Source organism: Pongo abelii, chromosome 20 (assembly GCF_028885655.2).
Source record: "Pongo abelii isolate AG06213 chromosome 20, NHGRI_mPonAbe1-v2.0_pri, whole genome shotgun sequence".
NCBI lineage: Eukaryota > Metazoa > Chordata > Mammalia > Primates > Hominidae > Pongo > Pongo abelii.
Genome location: NC_072005.2, coordinates 33,283,650 through 33,300,231, shown reverse-complemented (window position 1 = coordinate 33,300,231; position 16,582 = coordinate 33,283,650). Strand labels below are relative to the sequence as shown.

Here is a 16,582-nt window from a genome sequence, read left to right as displayed (position 1 = left end):
TCAGCAGGACCAATATGCAGCTTCATTCCTGAAGTCAGCGAGACCACAAACCCACCAGGAGGAATAAACAACTCCAGACGTGCCACGTTTAAGAGCTGTAACACTCACTGTGAAGGTCTGCGGCTTCACTCCTGAAGTCAGCCAGACCACGGACCCACCAGAAGGAAGAAACTCTGGATACATCTGAACATCTGAAGGAACAAACTCCAGACACACCATCTTTAAGAACTGTAACACTCACTGCAAGGGTCTGCAGCTTCATTTTTGAAGTCAGCAATACCAATAACCCACTGGAAGGAACCAATTCCAGACACAGAGGGACTGCCAAGTAAAGATGTCAGAAAGTGGGCTGCATTGAACTCCAGTTCAGCTGCAGGCTAAAGACTGTTTGTGGAGGCTAAAGACTGCTCATCTTCTCCCTTTGTAATAACAGAATGCTGGCTTTTCTCTGGGACTTCTCAAATCTTTAAATAAGCATTACAGTTTTTAAAGGGTGGGTAGGAGGGCATTAGAGTATATAAATTTTCCCAAACTCAGTGTTCTTGAAAATTTATTATTTCAATTTTTTCAGAGTCTTTCATACTGGTTTTCTGCAGAGCTCATTTTGAAATACACTGTCTTACAGTCTTCTGTTGTCATTCCCGTAGGCAACTGCAGAATAAAACCCTGCCATCAAACATCATTCCCACAACATTTATTTTTCTATTTCTTGGATGAGTTTTTCAAGTGGGACATCTGGTTGTTTGCTGCCTGTATTAATTTGCTAGGGCTGCTATAACGAAGTCTCACATTCTGGATGCTTAAACAACAGAAATTAATTTTCTCACAGTTTTGGAGGCTGGAAGTCGCAAATAAAGATGTTGGCAGGTTGGTTTCTTCTGAGGCTGCTCTTCTGAATTGCAGACAGCCATCTTCTCCCTGTGGGCTTCCCTCTGTGTGTGTCATGTCCAAATCTTCTCTTCCTATAAAGACAGCAGTCATAATGGATTAGGGTCCACCCTAGTAACCTCATTTCAGTTTACCTCTTTAAAGACCCTGTCTCCCAATACGGTCACATTCTGAGGTCCTGAGGGTTAGGATTTCAACGTATGAATTTTGGGGGGATATCCCATAACACTGCCAGCGCCTGAAAGCTGGATTTGCAGGATAATTGTAAGCGATGGCAATGTCAGACAGACCCAAGATGTATAGAACATCTGGGCTAGTCCCTAAAGAGAGGGGGAACATTCCCTGTGATGATACAGGATGGATCCACCCTTTGTAGTAAGAGGTGAAGGGAAGTGAAGGGAAAATGTGGGAAAAAAGTCCTTGACTAGGAGCTGGCCCCATCTTGGTGTGCTTGGTATCGGGGCAGAGGGCATGCCATGTACTGCACATGAACACTCTTGTTTAATAGTCCAGCACCTCTAAGAGGTAAGTACTATTATAACCATCACTTTGCCAACAAAGCTGTTGAGGCTAAGGGGAGTCTGAGAATTTGCTGAAGGCCGGAAGTGATTAAGTGGTACACTTGGCATTTGAACCCAGGCAAGTTTATGCCAAAGCCCACATTATGTGCATTTCTCAGCTAGCCTAGTATCTTACCAGCTACATGCCTTTGTAAAAATCGTATTTCTAGGCCTTGATTCTCATCTTCAAAATGATACTAATGAAACATGTGTCCCCTATGTCACTAAGGTATTGAAAGTCTCTTTGCAACCTCAGTGAGAAAAGCCAGAGCAACTAAGGAGAAATGAGAGAGGCTATGGTGATCTTCCTAAAACACTCCTAGACTTTGGGTTACCCCCAGGACCATGATCAGTTCATTCATTCATTCAGTCATTTACTTATTCAATGATTCAATGTATACAAAACATCTACTCTGTATAATGATAATGCCAGTAATAGTAGCTAACATTTGCCAAACATAATAAGGGTCAGGACATTTCCCTGATGCTTTCTCATTTGTTATCCATTACATTTTTGCAAATTCATGTGAAGAATAATGGTGAAAATGAAATAATTTATTCCAAAAGCTGATAAAGCTGATATACAATGCCCCTTGGGGAGAGAATTCTAGGGAACCCTTTTTGATTTAGAAGCACCACCTGAGAAGCATATGAAGGATGAAGGCAAAGCACTTTGAGCACAGAATGTGATTAGTGAGGCTACTATGTGAACAAAATTTAAAAAATAAAAGAAGGTAGACTTGGGGGGAGGGAGAGAGAAGAGATGGCTGGGAAAACTTTAAGGGCAGAAATGCCAAACCTCACACTTGGATTATTCTGAACTTCCAGGAAAGTCTACCATGCACAGCTGTGAGGCAGTCATGTTCTGGGCAGCTACCACTACCCAAAAGAATCAGGCTGATGTTAAGCAAGGCAATTTGGTGTGGAAAAATGAAACTACTAACAAAAGCATGATGCAAAAGAAAATGATATAGGCCAAAAGAGCCAGCAGTAACTATGAGAACTGAAATTCCTCCTGGAGTCCTTGGAGATACTGGAATTTCCATGCACCTGGGAAGGGGTATACCACCTTCTATTTGGATGACAGAAGAAGGGATTAACTTTAATAGATATTTGGATCGTCTTCTTGGAAGATCTTTCAAGGTCTTTCAAAGGATCCATATCTCAAAAATAAGATTCAAGTGAAAACCAGAAAAAAAATCACCATGGTTGTTGGCTTCCTGAGTGATTAGATGTCCTTTTGTATTTGGAATCTGTAGACTTGATCTTTGAGTCTCAAACCAGAAAAGATCTTGAGTATTGGGACAGAAACAGAGGATGCTCTTCCCTGCCCATGGGACACAATCTCGGTTGTGTGAGTGGCTTTGAAGGATGCCTGAACTGTGGAAGACAAACACCTCACAGGAGCTGAATGCTGGCCCATAGCAGGGATGGTGAGAAGAACCTGGCATTCGTAACCCTGAAAGAGTGCAGATGAAGACTTCCAGCACTGCTGTTCCAGCAGCTCTATTAGAATATTCTGGAGTTACAGAGAGCTACCTAGGTCCTCAATAAGAGACTCAAAATCAGTGGGAAGGCCAGGCCTACAGAGAATCATCTCAAAGTGCTACATAGTGGGGCATTTCAGGCAACATGAATAAATTACTAAGTGCAGATAAAGTTTCAGGATGCTGTAAGAAAATACGTAATCAAAAATACATATATAATCAAAGTGTTCAATCATATAGGAAACCTCATTGGAAAAGCAGATTCTACAAAGGAAAGAATTTGCTGGCTTTGGTGGATGTGGCAGGGATAACAGAGAACAGCATGTTTTTATGGATCAGTGTTTCCAGAATCAAAAACAGAATGTAGTGGATTATCTACCTCATTATCTGAAATACACATCACCTTGTCTTCTTCCTTATAATACACACAAACCACACACACACACACACATCCCCCTAGAATTTAATTTTTGAATTTCACATACATTTTTCCAAGAACTCTGGCATCTTTTGTCTCGGCTGGTTTCTACTGCAATCCTATTAAACAAATACAGATACGTTTATTATTTTCCACTGACAGGTAAGACCACTCAAAGCCAAAAGAAATTAAGTGATATTCCTATAAGATATTCCCCTCTTGGCTCTTTTAATAAATCTATTAGGGTGCTTTGGGTAGCAAATAACATAAACCAAATTCATAGTGGCATAAGTAAACAGAGGGAAAAATGGGCTCATGTACCAAAGCCACAGGGTAGCTCTCCTTGACTAAAAGAATAGCTTGGTCTTCATTTTCAGATAGCTTCTCTCCTCTTGGTGCAAGACAGCTACCACCAGCTTCAGAATTCTCTCTCTTTTCATCCGATCAACCCCAGTAGAAATTACGTACCGCTCTTCAACATAAAACATACTTTGTTACAGAGAAAAAAATGTATAAATGAAGACTGTTTTTCTTTTTTCATAGGCTTTCCTGATGGATTAAGACTCTTTGCTGCTCAGTGAGGTATTTGAATTTTTGTCTTCATTTGTCTATTCCACACCCATGGCAGACATCACTAGTCAATCATGGCATATTTGCTGTATTCAATCAGTAAGATCCAGTGTGTGAGCTGAAAGCTTAGACCTCCCGCAAGCAAGGATGCAAAACCTGGTGTCATTGTCTTCATCTTATTCTTTTACTTTTTGAAATTTCATCAATCACCTGAATGTTTTTTTTCCCAGAAGCCTCAATGATAAGCATTTCCCCAGTAAAACCTTAATGAACCAAATAACAGTGAAGTGAATCACTGAAGCATAGCTGTACTCTTCTTTAGCCTCTCCTTGGCCCTATTCTCTCCCCAACAGACCAGGAGCTTAACTCTAAAATCCAGGAAGCTTTCTGCAGAGCCATTCAGCCCAGCCCATACTAATTAAGAACAAGCACTCATTAATATTTCCCATAATGATGCCTTTTCAAATTAGAGCCTATTTGCTGCTACCATATATCCAGCATAATCTCATTTGAAAGACTGCATCAACAGACCCTAATTTGGGCATTTTAAAGGAAACACAAAGTAGCAATGTCACATCAACTAATAATTCTGCAGAAATTACAGAGATATTAGCATTGCAGTGGGAAAGAAGAGCCATACACACTCTTTACTCTCTGTCTCCACTCTCCCTATCCCACACAGTGACCAACAGAGTCTGTGGAGAGTGGCAGCTCTGGTCTCCCGTCCTGTCTTGCCCACAACTGCATGTTGGTGCCCATGGTGGGCTCTCAGCATGAGTAGCAACAAGACAAAGCCAGCAAGTACCCTACAGGCCATTGCGAGTTGCTGCTGAATTAATAGGCTGGCAACAGGTAGTTGCAAAAAGATTTGCCACTGAGTTTGATGAGACAGCTTTCTATGCCTAAGAGAGCCATGGCACAAGGAAGCCTTTCTGCCAAGACACCATGACCTCCCTTGGTGTCTTGGCTACTTATGTCCAACACATTAAGAAGCTGTTTCCAAGAGTAAAATAAAGCAATCAAGTCCAGCGGGGACCTGGTGAGAGCATCATCTGTGTCTTGGGTGGGAGGGTCTTGGACAGGGCTGCAGGAGGCCAGCCTCTGCTCTCAAGTGCTTGAGATCCTGGGTGAGAGGCAGGTGAGCAGTGGGTCCTCCGTAATGCAGGTGGGAGGGAGAGTGACAGGGGGTGTCAGCAGGAACACGTAAGCGCACAGGCAGGAGGCAGCACAGTGGAACTTGGCCCAGGGAAAAAGGCTTCCTGCAGCTGAGTCTTGAGAAGTGAGTAGGATTTCCACAGGCCAGGAGGCTATGCCAGGCAGGGAGAATGATGCCAGCGATGACGAGGGACCTCCGTCTGGGGTGTGTTCCCAGGCGAAGCAATCAAGCTTCATTTCTCTAGGCAGGAAGAGCCTACAGTGACTGATCGGAGGCATGGCTGTGAGAAGAGCATTTGCGAGGGCTCTGAGAGCAGCGCTTTCTATTAATCACTTTTTCAATTCATCACTTAACTTCACCGCCTCTTCCAGACCAACGCGTGTGCTAAGCTGTCATTTATTTACTCACAACTTCCACTGAGCACCCGTCTGTGCCTGTGCTGTGCTCTGTCTATGAGGCAAGCACGAGCTCTTTCCAAGGTCATGTGGGTGTGAATGACCTTTGGGCCTAATGCACCTTGCTCAGCTCCTGGCCCAGAGTAGACACCTACAATTATGTGTTGAGAAAATATCTTCATATCAGGTCTTCAGATCATCAGTCAGACAATCAGACCCATCACTTAAGGTTCTCTTCCTCATCTTGTTACCCACATGGCAGGTGGGTTCAATGGCTTGGCGGGTGACATCCAATGACCACAGCCAAGGTGGGTTCAACAAGGGAACTTTATGCAGCAAGTAAGGAGAACATCATGGATAGTTCTCAAGCAGTGCCTCCCAGAACAAAGGTGAAAGCTGGGCTTTTACTGGGCTGGCGAGCTGAGTCATTAATTGTAGAGATGGAGTAAAGGGCGTCACTGGTCATGTTCCACATACCTCTCATGTATAAAAAACGGTAAATGGGCTGGGTGTGGTGGCTCAAGCCTGTAATTTCAGCACTTTGGGAGGCTGAGGCAGGCGGATCATGAGGTCGGGAATTATAGAGACCAGCCTGGCCAACATAGTGCAAACCCGTATTTACTAAAAATACAAAAATTAGCTGGGTGTAGTGGCATGTGCCTGTAGTCCCGGCTACTTGGGAGGCTGAGGCAGGAGAATTGTTTGAACTGGGGAGGTGTAGGTTGCAGTGAGCCAAGACCACACCATTGCACTCCAGCCTGTGTTACAGAGCAAGACTCTGTCTCAAAAAAAAAGAAAAAAAAAAAGTGAATGAACTCCTCCCTCCCTGGGTGGGGATTTTAGGACGCTAACAAGGGGAGTTCTCCAAAGTTTATCTCCAACGCAGGCAACTCTGGGTCAAACCCATTCTTGTTTTCTAGGGCTGAGATTCCTCTTGGAAATTTTTGAAACAACTCTGGGTGCGATCGTTACCAGTGGGTGCTTGTTCACAGTGCATGCACAGAAACCTGTGGACCATGGGTTAGGCTCTTGCAAGACTTCCCTGAAAGATTAGACCTGGTCACTGACAACATTTGTCTGCATTTCCCCTTGACAAGAAAGTCAACTGTGTGACCAAGCCAGGCTCTCCAACCAGTCTAGATTCAGAATGGTTCCTGGAAGAGAGAGCTTAGGAGCTGCAGCTTGAAAGGTACTTCAGAGATGTTGTGTTTGTCTTCCAGCCATCTATTCTCCCTTCTGCTGGTGCCAGCACCTCGATTTGCCTTGATGAATCGTCCTCCTGTTGGTCTCAGACAATGTGGGTCTGGTGCCCAGCTCCTTCCTGTGCACACCAGCTTGAGCAGTTGACAGCTGACTCAAGATGACAACTTTGCCATCCCGTGCCCCTCGAGGCTGCTTCAGGAGCATGCATATTAAATAGGTCAGTCTACTATGGACCAATCTCACACATTTTTCTAGAACTGGGAAAAGGGACACTATCCTGTCTTAGGAATTGCAGCCAGTAAGGCCTCTGGGGTGGACTCCCCAAGAGTTTGGCCAAGCAGCAAAAATAGAACCAGGAGATGGAGATGGCCAGGGTGTGATTAGAGTTGGGGAAAGACTTTAGGTGGCTCTCCTGATGTGGCAGTTTCTAAAGAATAGGGATAGTTTTAGGTAATAAGAAAGAGACCTCTGGCTAAGCTGTAGCGCCAAGCATGCTGTCTGGTTACCAAAAGCATGGCTGACCAAAACCTCCTTCCAGAGTGGCCCTGGGAAATATTAGCAGGGAATTTACCGAAGGAAGAACTACACTGAGAGACTTCCATCCAAAAGTTACAGCAATAGCAGATTTGGGCAAAAATAATAGAAAAAGAAAAAGAAAAAAAAAAAACAGTGTAGTGTGTCTCAAATTATTCCACATCTCTCCATCTCTATCATCACTACAGGCGTTTAGTCCACTGTTGCCTCACCCTGAAAGACTAAAACCATCCTCAGTTTTCATCCCTATCCTCTTGTCTTCCATTCTCCACAGGGCATCCAGAATCATCTTTTTAAAATACACATTCCATTAAGTCACTTTCCTGCTTAAAATCCTCTGATGACTTCTCATTCAAATGAGACTAAAATCCAAATTCCTTACCAAGGGCTGTTTGACCCTAAAAGACTTGTTCCCAATCTCCTCCTCTACCTCATTTCATGTGACTAAAACCCAGCCACGATGGCCTTTATTTTGTTTTTCAAACACATCAAGCTCCTTCTGACCCTATGGCTTTGTTCTTGTGGTCCCCATCACCTGGAATATACTCTCTCATACTTTCCTCATAGCTGAATTCTCAACCTTCTGTCCCAGCTAAAATGCCACCTCGTCAAAGAGTTCTCCTCCACCTCAATTAGTTTTTAACCTGGGTAACTCTGATAAATTGTTTTGTGACATTCAAAAATGTAACCATAGTGGCTCTAAATAATTGAAAGTCAGCTATGCAAAAATAGAGATTTTGTCTTTCCTTGTCAACAGCAGTTTTTTGAGGTCTTAGAATGAGTTCCATATTCCATATTCAGTTAGTATTTGTTAGATAAGTGGCTAGCGGCTGACTGGATGGCTAAATGGTGATCGGACAAACAATGGTGATTGTCTACGCAATGTAGTTCCTACATGCTACTGGAAGCAGCCACCCTCAACCAGAAGCACTGGACTTAGGAAAGTTTGAAACCAAAGAATCTCCAGCTCTTAGAGCCACAGAGCACTTGGCAAGAAACAGGCTTCTCAGCAGACTACCATCAAGTGTAGAAGCAGACAATTCAGGTGAGAGCCAGCACCTTCCATTGCAACGACATTAAATCTGCTGGTAGGTGCCGCAATAAACATACATGTGTGTGTGTCTTTATAGCAGCATTATTTATAATCCTTTGGGTATATACCCAGTAATGGGATGGCTAGGTCAAATGGTATTTCTAGTTCTAGATCCTTGAGGAATTGCCACACTGTCTTCCACAATGGTTGAACTAGTTTACAGTCCCACCAACAGTGTAAAAGTGTTCCTATTTCTCCACATCCTCTCCAGCACCTGTTGTTTCCTGACTTTTTAATGATTGCCATTCTAACTGGTGTGAGATGGTACCCTAGAACTTAAAGTATATAAAAAAAAATCTGCTGGTAGGAACAAGTGCAAGGTGCCTTAGTTACTCATATCTACTTGCATTGAGATGATGACTAACTTCCAAATTGCCATGTTATGCAACATGTCTTATTTTCCTTCACATGGGATGGGTGATGTGCTAATGGCATGACAACTGCTACCAGCCAAAAGCTTTGCATTTTGCTAAACTAAGCTTCATAAATGAAGGAGAAATGCTAAGAAAAGCAAATGCTAAGGGAATTTGTCACCATTAGACTGGACTTACAAGAAATAATAAAAAGAGTTCTAAAGATAAATATTAAAGAACAAAATTTGCCATCATAAAAGCACACGTAAGTAAAAGGTTCACAGATCCTATAAAGCAATTCTACAACTGTTGCTACAAAACAACCAGGTAACATTACAACAACAATAGAATCTCACATATCAATATTACCAATATTACCTTTTAATGTAAATGGCATAAATGTTCCAATTAAAATATACAGTGGCAAATTGTATAGAAAAAGTAAGATTCAATATTTGCTGCATACAAGAGATGCATCTTAGAGGTAAAGACAACCAAGCCTCAAAGAAAACTGATGGGAAAAGATATACCATACAAATGGAAAACTAAAATAAGCAGAAATAGCCATACTTATATGACATAAAACAGACTTTAAATCAACAGCAGTAAAAAAAGACAAAGGAGATTATTATATAATGACAAAGGGCTCAATTCAACAATAAGATATATCTATCTAAATGTGCCCCCAACACTGAAACATTCATATTTATTAAACAAATGCTGATAGAAAAGAGATAGACAGTAATACAATAAGGGACTAACGCCCTTCTGACAACACTGACAACGAAATATCTCAAATTAACAACATAATGTTGCACTGCAACGAGTTTAAAAAACAAAAACAAACAAAGCCTAAACCTAGCGGATGAAAAGAACAAAGATCAGAGCAAAACCAATGGGATTGAGAACAAAAAACAGGCAAAAAAATCAATACAGAAACATTAGAGTTAAATTAGACTTCAGACCAAATGAACTCAACAGACATTTACAGAACATTTTACACAATGGCAGAATACACATTTTCCTCATCTGCACGTTAAAAATTCTCCAAAATAAACCATATGTTTGGACATAAAGCAAATCTGAATAAATTAAAGAAATTTTTAAAAATCAAGTTTCTTGGACCATAGTGCAATAATATTAAAAATCAATACCAAGAGAAACTTTCAAACATATGCAAATACATGGAAACTGAACAATCTGCTCCTAAAGAACCTCTAGTTACCTGACAAAACCAAGGCATAAATTTTCAAAACAATTTTCGAACAAAGAAAATGAAGACACAACATACCAAAACCTTTGGGATACAGCAAAAACAGTGGAGAAAAGTTTATAGTGTCAAATGCCTACACAAAAAATAGAAAAATACCTCAAATTAACAACATAATGTTGCACTGCAACAGATTTAAAAAAAAAAACAAAAAACAAAGCCTAAACCCAGCGGATAAAAAGAAGAACAAAGATCAGAGCAAAACCAATGGGATTGAGAACAAAAAAAGATAAAAGGATCAACAAAATGACAAGTTTGTTTCTTGAAAAGATAAACAAAATTGATAAATTGCTAGCTACACTAAACAAGAAAGAGAAAATTCAAATAAACACAACCAAGAAAGATAAAGGTGACAATACACCTAATACCACAGAAATACACAAGATCACTAAAGACTACTGTGAGCATCTCTAAGCACACAAACTAGAAAACCTAAAGGAAGTAAATAAATTCTGGAAGCATACAACCTCAAAAATAAACCAGGAAGAAATAGAAATCCTAAACAGACCAATAACATTTAATGAAATTTAATCAGTAGAAAAAAATCTCCCAACAACAAAAAACAAGACCAGGCAGATTCATAAATTTTGCCAGATATACAGAGAAGAGCTGAAACTATTTTGCAGAAACTATTCCAGAAAATTGAGGAAGAAAGATTCTTCCTCAACTCATTCTATGCAACCAGTATTGCTGTAATATCAACATCAGGCAAGAACACAACAACAAAAACTACAGATCAGTATCTTTGATGAACAAAAATCCAAAGATCCTCCACAAAATTAGCAAACCAAATTCAACAGTACATCAAAAATATAATATAATCAAGTGGGTTTTATCTCAGGGATTCAAGATGGCTTACCATATCCAAATCAATAAATGTGATTCACCACATAAACAAAATTAAAAACAAAATCATATGATTATCCCAATAGTTGCAGAAAAAGTATTTGATAAAATCTAATACCCCTTCATGATTAAAAATAATCTTAACAAATTAGCATAGAAGAAATATATCTCCAAATAATAAAAGACACATAAAACAAACCATAGCCAACATCATACTGAATGGGAATAAGGTGAAAGAATTTCCCTGAAGAGCTGGAACTGGTCAAGAATGCACACTCTCAACCGTTCTATTTAACTTAGTATGTCAATTCCTGACCAAAGCAATTAGGCAATAAAAAGAATTAAACAGCTTACAAACTGGAAAGGAAGAAGTAAAATTTTCTCTGTTTGCAGATGTCATAATAATAAACATAGAAAAATGTTACAACTCCACCAAAAACTATTAAGACTAATAAATAAGTTCAATAAACTTACAGTATAATCACATAAAGCATTAATGTAAACATGATTAACAAACATAACTTGTTTTTCTATACACAAATAACAAACTGTCTAAAATAAATTAAGAAAACAATCCAAAGACAATAGCATCAGAAAGAATACATATGAATAAATTTATCCGAGGAGGTGAAAGATTTGTACATTGAAAACTATAAAACATAGATAAAAAACTTAAGAAAAACATAAATAAATGGTGTGTATCTTATGTTTACAAATTTGAAGACTTGTTAGTGTTAAAATGTCTATACCACCCAAAGTGATCTACAGATTGAATCTAATCTTTACCAAAATTCCAACGGAATTTTTCACAAATATAGAAAAACAATCTTAGTCTTTATATGAGGTCACAAAAGACTCCAAATAGGGCAAACTTGAGGAAGAGAAGAAAGCAGAAGGCAGCACACTTCTTGATTTCAAGCTTTACTATAAGGTTATAGTTAACAAAATGGTGTGCTACTGGAATTTCAAAAAGACACAAAGACCAATGGAACAGAATAGAGAACCTAGAATACAGAGTCATCTGCAAACAGAAATAATTTGACTTCCCCTTTTTCAGTTTGGATGCCTTTTATTTATTTCTCTTGATGACTGCTCTAGCTTAGACTTCTAGCACTATGTTTAAAAGAAGTTGTGAGAGTATGAATTCTTGTCTTGTTCCAGTTATCAAAAGAAATAATTTGAGCTTTTGCCCATCAGTACAATGTTAGCTGTGGGTTTGCCATAGAAAGTTCTTACTAGTCTGAGTCATATTTCTTTGACGCCTAGTTTGTTGAGGGTTTTTATCATAAGGGATGTTGAAATTTATCAAAAGTTCTTACTGCATCTATCAAAACGATCATATTTTTTGTTTTTAATTGTTTATGTGGCAAATTCTGTTTATTTATTTGCATATGTTGAGCCAGTCCTGTATCCAAGAAATAAAGCCTACATAATCATGGTGAATTAACTTTTGAATTTGGTGCTGGATTTTGTTTGCTAGTATTTTGTTAAGGACTTTTGCATCTATGTTAATCAGAATATTGAATTTTATGTGTGTGTGTGTGTATGTCTTTGGCAGATTTTTATTACCAAAATGATGCTGGCTTCATAGAATAAGAATGATTTGATTAAACTAGGTAGAGTTGGTCAAATATGATGGGAGAAAGACCACAACAACAAACAAACCCAACAATATGATTACTGAGCACTCTAATGGTAAGGAGAAATTAAGGCCAGCTGGTTGTTAATCTTTTCCTAGAAGCAGGAAGAAACAACTCACCTTCTTTGTTGAAAGTGAGCTGAAATTCCAGGAAGGAGTTGCCTGCACTTTATTGTCACAGAAGCAGAAATCTTGCCTTCCCTTTTTGGAAGCAAGTAAAACTCCAGGAAAGAAGTTGTACAGCAAAATAAACTTCGGATCTTGACCAAATTTTGGGAAATCAAAAATTCTCTGGAGTGGGCAGCTCCCAGGCCTCAGAAACTCTCCTATTGGTTTACGCCATAAAGATAGCTCAAACTGGTACCAAGCATTGATAGATTTGTCAAAGGTCAAGGACGCCTCCACTCAGAATCCTCTATGGTTATCAACCTGTAAACCCAAAAGTATCTGAGACAGGTCTCAATCAATTGAGAAACTTTATTTTGCCAAAGTTAAGGATGCCCACCACAGAGCCTCTCTCATTGCTAGCACAGCAGTCTGAGATCCAACTGAAAGGCAGCAGCGAGGCTGGGGGAGGGGCGCCTGCCATTGCTGAAGCTTAAGTAGGTAAACAAAGCTGCCCGGAAGCTTGAACTGGGTGTAGCCCACCGCAGCTCAAGGAGGCCTGCCTGCCTCTGTAGACTCCACCTCTGGGGGCAGGGCATAGCCAAACAAAAGACAGCAGAAACCTCTGCAGACTTAAAGGATGCATCCATGAAACAACTTCAGGAGGGCCTGATAACAGTCTCGCTCTGTTGCCCAGGCTTGAGTGTAGTTGTGCCATCTCGGTTCACTGCAAGCTCCGCCTCCCAGGTTCACGCCATTCTCCTGCTTCAGCCTCCTGAGTAGCTGGCTACAGGCGCCCGCCACCACACCCGGCTATTTTTTGTATTTTTAGTAGAGATGGGGTTTCACTGTGTTAGCCAGGATGGTCTTGATCTCCTGACCTCGTGATCCACCTGCCTCAGCCTCCCAAAGTGCTGGGATTACAGGCGTGAGCCACTGCGCCTGGCCATAGCTTGCTTTTATACATTGAAGGGAGGCAAATTACATCCATCAATACATGTAAGATTTACATTCATTCAATCTGGAAGGATGGGATGAGTCAAAGTGGTGGGGGAAGGGGTGCTTTTAGGTCTTAGGTAGATTTAAAAATTTTCTGATTGGCAATTTGTTGAAAGAGGTATTATTAGTAGTAAGGAATGTCTGAGTTCCAATAAGGGATTGCAGAGACCAAGGTTTTATTAGGCAGAGGAAGCCTCAATAAGCAGGCCTCAGAGAGAATACATTGTAAATGTTTCTTATCAGACTTAAGGTCTGTGTTTATGTTAATGCTGCAAAGGTAGTGTAGTGCTACCTCTAGCACTACACTGTTTCTTTCCTTCTGAGAAAGCCTGTTTTGATGAACACACACACACACACACACACACACACAGAGAACTTCTTTGCTATTAATTTGGTTTGCTTTACTAAACTGTTCAACCATTCCTTCATTCATATTTGAAAGCCTATATAATGACAAACACATACACATAGACACAAACAGAGGTTTCTTTGCTATTAGAATTTTTAAAAAAATTTGTTTAAGCATTCATTCATGAAGGGTTTGAGGTCATTACTGGACAAGAGAGTGGCAGTGCATCAGCAAGCAAAATACCAATGACCAAGATTGAGTGAGTGCTAAATTTAGAAAGATAAAATTGCTACTGCAATTAACATTTCAGAAAACCTACCTGGAAAAACACCTGGAGTCTAGGCATTTGGATTTAATTTACACCAAAATTGGAAAAGTAATGTTTAAGCCTAGGTCAATTTTTACTTCATGGATATTCAGTAGATAAATGTATACTTTCCACAGGCAATTTGAACATTTTTTATGGGGAACAGCGGGGGTTGAGGGAGAAAGTACTATAGTTTTAAGGACTCTCAAAAGCTCTTAACATTTATATATATATATGCCTGCTCTTACACAGCTCATCCTCTGAATCATAATTAAAATTTCAGTGGCCACAACAAAACCTACTACACATAGCTACAGAACTTTAGCCTATCTTATTTATTCTTCAAGGAAGAAGCCCCTTACTCATATTTTGAAACAGATTGCCTGTCTGGGCAACAGTTCCTCTTCTGTTTTTCAGATGAGAATCTCTGGTCACCTTGACCTTTCCCCTCATCTAGTATGTATTTCCACAATGTATGTAGACTGCCCTGCCTCCTTCAGTTATGCTGCCTAATTTGGGTGTTCCCTCTTTTCTTTGTGGAGAAATCTAGAAATGATGCACGGTTACCTAATACTGTGGAATGAAGTAGATAAACTGATTTATTTATTTTTAGATTTTTAAAAAAAATTTAGCAACATGCTAAACCTAAGAACAATTAATTCACTCAGAAATAAGACAGTTTTAGAAAACATGCTAACCCCAAGGGCAGGCAGTATAAATCATGGTCTTTGGGATCTAGTTCCAGACTAACTTTCAGAGGCACTTAAAGAAAATTCTCATCCCTGCTATCCCTCTATTCCCTCATTCCCTAAAAGACACAAAGATAAAGGCCATCTCCTTCCCTGAAGTCTACCATCAGCCACCCTAGGGAAGAGAAGCTGGATTTACAGCCACCCCCTATTTCCATCCATATAATTTGCATTTGATTATGAAAACAAGTTATACTCATAAAAATACTTGTAAAATAAAAGGTTATGGGGTGGTACAGCAACTCCTTTACAGCTAGCTTTGTAAAGTGGGGACAGACTTAGACCCAGTGGAGTCTCTTACAGACAGCTTGAGGGCTATCACTTTCACAGCGTGATTTTAAGCAATGTCTCACTTCGTAGACAAGGGGATGAGAATTCAAATAGGTTATCTAAAGAAAGTAATGGGAACTCTCAGTGAATCAGTTGACCAGATTTTCAGGAGTCTTTTTTTTTTTTTTTTTTAATTTCACCCATTGTAATCGGGAACCTGTTCTAAAAATACTTTTTAATCATCCTCTTATTTTTCTTCCTTTTCTCCCCTCTCACCCCTTTATTCCTTCCCTCTCTAGACTACCCTCCAAGCTTATCTAATTATGTTCTTGCTTAAGAAATGTCAGAAGGTAATCTTAGAACAAGTAAGGCATGGAGTCCCTGTGAAATTCTCCTGCTTAGGGGGAGTCACAATTAGTCCACCACATTAAGGCCAAAGTCAAGATAACACCAACCAGGCCTCCAGTTGGGTGATTACCCCTGACAGCCATCGCAACAAAGACACAGATGCTGCACTCCACACGGCTCCCACATGTCTCCCATAGCAAGTTTTTCTTTAAAAACCCTATGGTAATATTTAACAATCTGTGATGGTATTTTAGAAAGCTAGTTTGCCATCCTTTGGGTTTGCTGTCTCTGATTAAACCTGCTTTTCCTTCCACCAACCCTCACTTCTCATGTCTGGCTTTCAAGTGGTGAGCAGCTGAACCTGAGTCTGGTACAACCTCGTATTTTGAAGTTAACTGGAAATTAACTGAAATTAACTGGAAATATTTTTCTTGGTGCCTTATTGGTATATATTTGCAAACTTTTGTCATATTTTCACGTGATCATTGCCAGTGAACTGGTCCTGTGTGTGTGTTGTAACTGTGTGCATGTACAAGCTTTAAATAACATGCCCACAGCACTATTTCAAAGTTAGTATTCTTTAGGCTATTTTGTCCTGTTTTGTCACACACCAAACCTCAATAACAGCATCCATGACCTGCACTCTCCAGTAGAGAATGGAAACCTTAGAGCTAGGACATGCAGTTGCATTTTAATAAAACGGTTATTCTTGCCAAAGGAGCTTCTTTCACTTTTGTGCTCTACAGAAAGACCAAAGGGAGTAGCAGACACAGAACTTTGAATAACTGCTTTCTAACCCCACATGTGTCCAGTGAGACAGAAAACAGCACACATCTCAGCAGGTGGGAGGGAAAGTGGCTGAGAGATGCCTGCCTCTTCTGCATGCCCCCTTTTTTCTCCAAAACCCAATCAAGTCATCCTGGAAAAGAAATCTTAACTGCGTTAAGGGGAAATGGTTTTGTATGAACAGACTACCAAGACATTACAGAAGCATGAGGGTAGGCAGGAGGGAAGTAACTCACCTGACTCAAAACTCTCAAAGG

At 40.1% G+C, this 16,582-nt stretch overlaps 1 protein-coding gene across 1 annotated transcript in view; it reads right to left on the bottom strand.

The window, feature by feature from the left end:
- Window positions 1–494: 494 nt before the first annotated feature.
- LOC112130189 (cyclin-Y-like protein 2) overlaps window positions 495–16,582 on the bottom strand; it is a 75,332-nt gene continuing 59,244 nt past the window's right edge. The window contains exons 12-13 of the mRNA XM_054538803.2: window positions 3,421–3,472; window positions 495–962 (exon numbers count right to left, since the gene is read on the bottom strand). The gene's annotated coding sequence lies outside the window, so the exon portion shown is untranslated. The remainder of the gene's footprint in view (window positions 963–3,420; window positions 3,473–16,582) is intronic.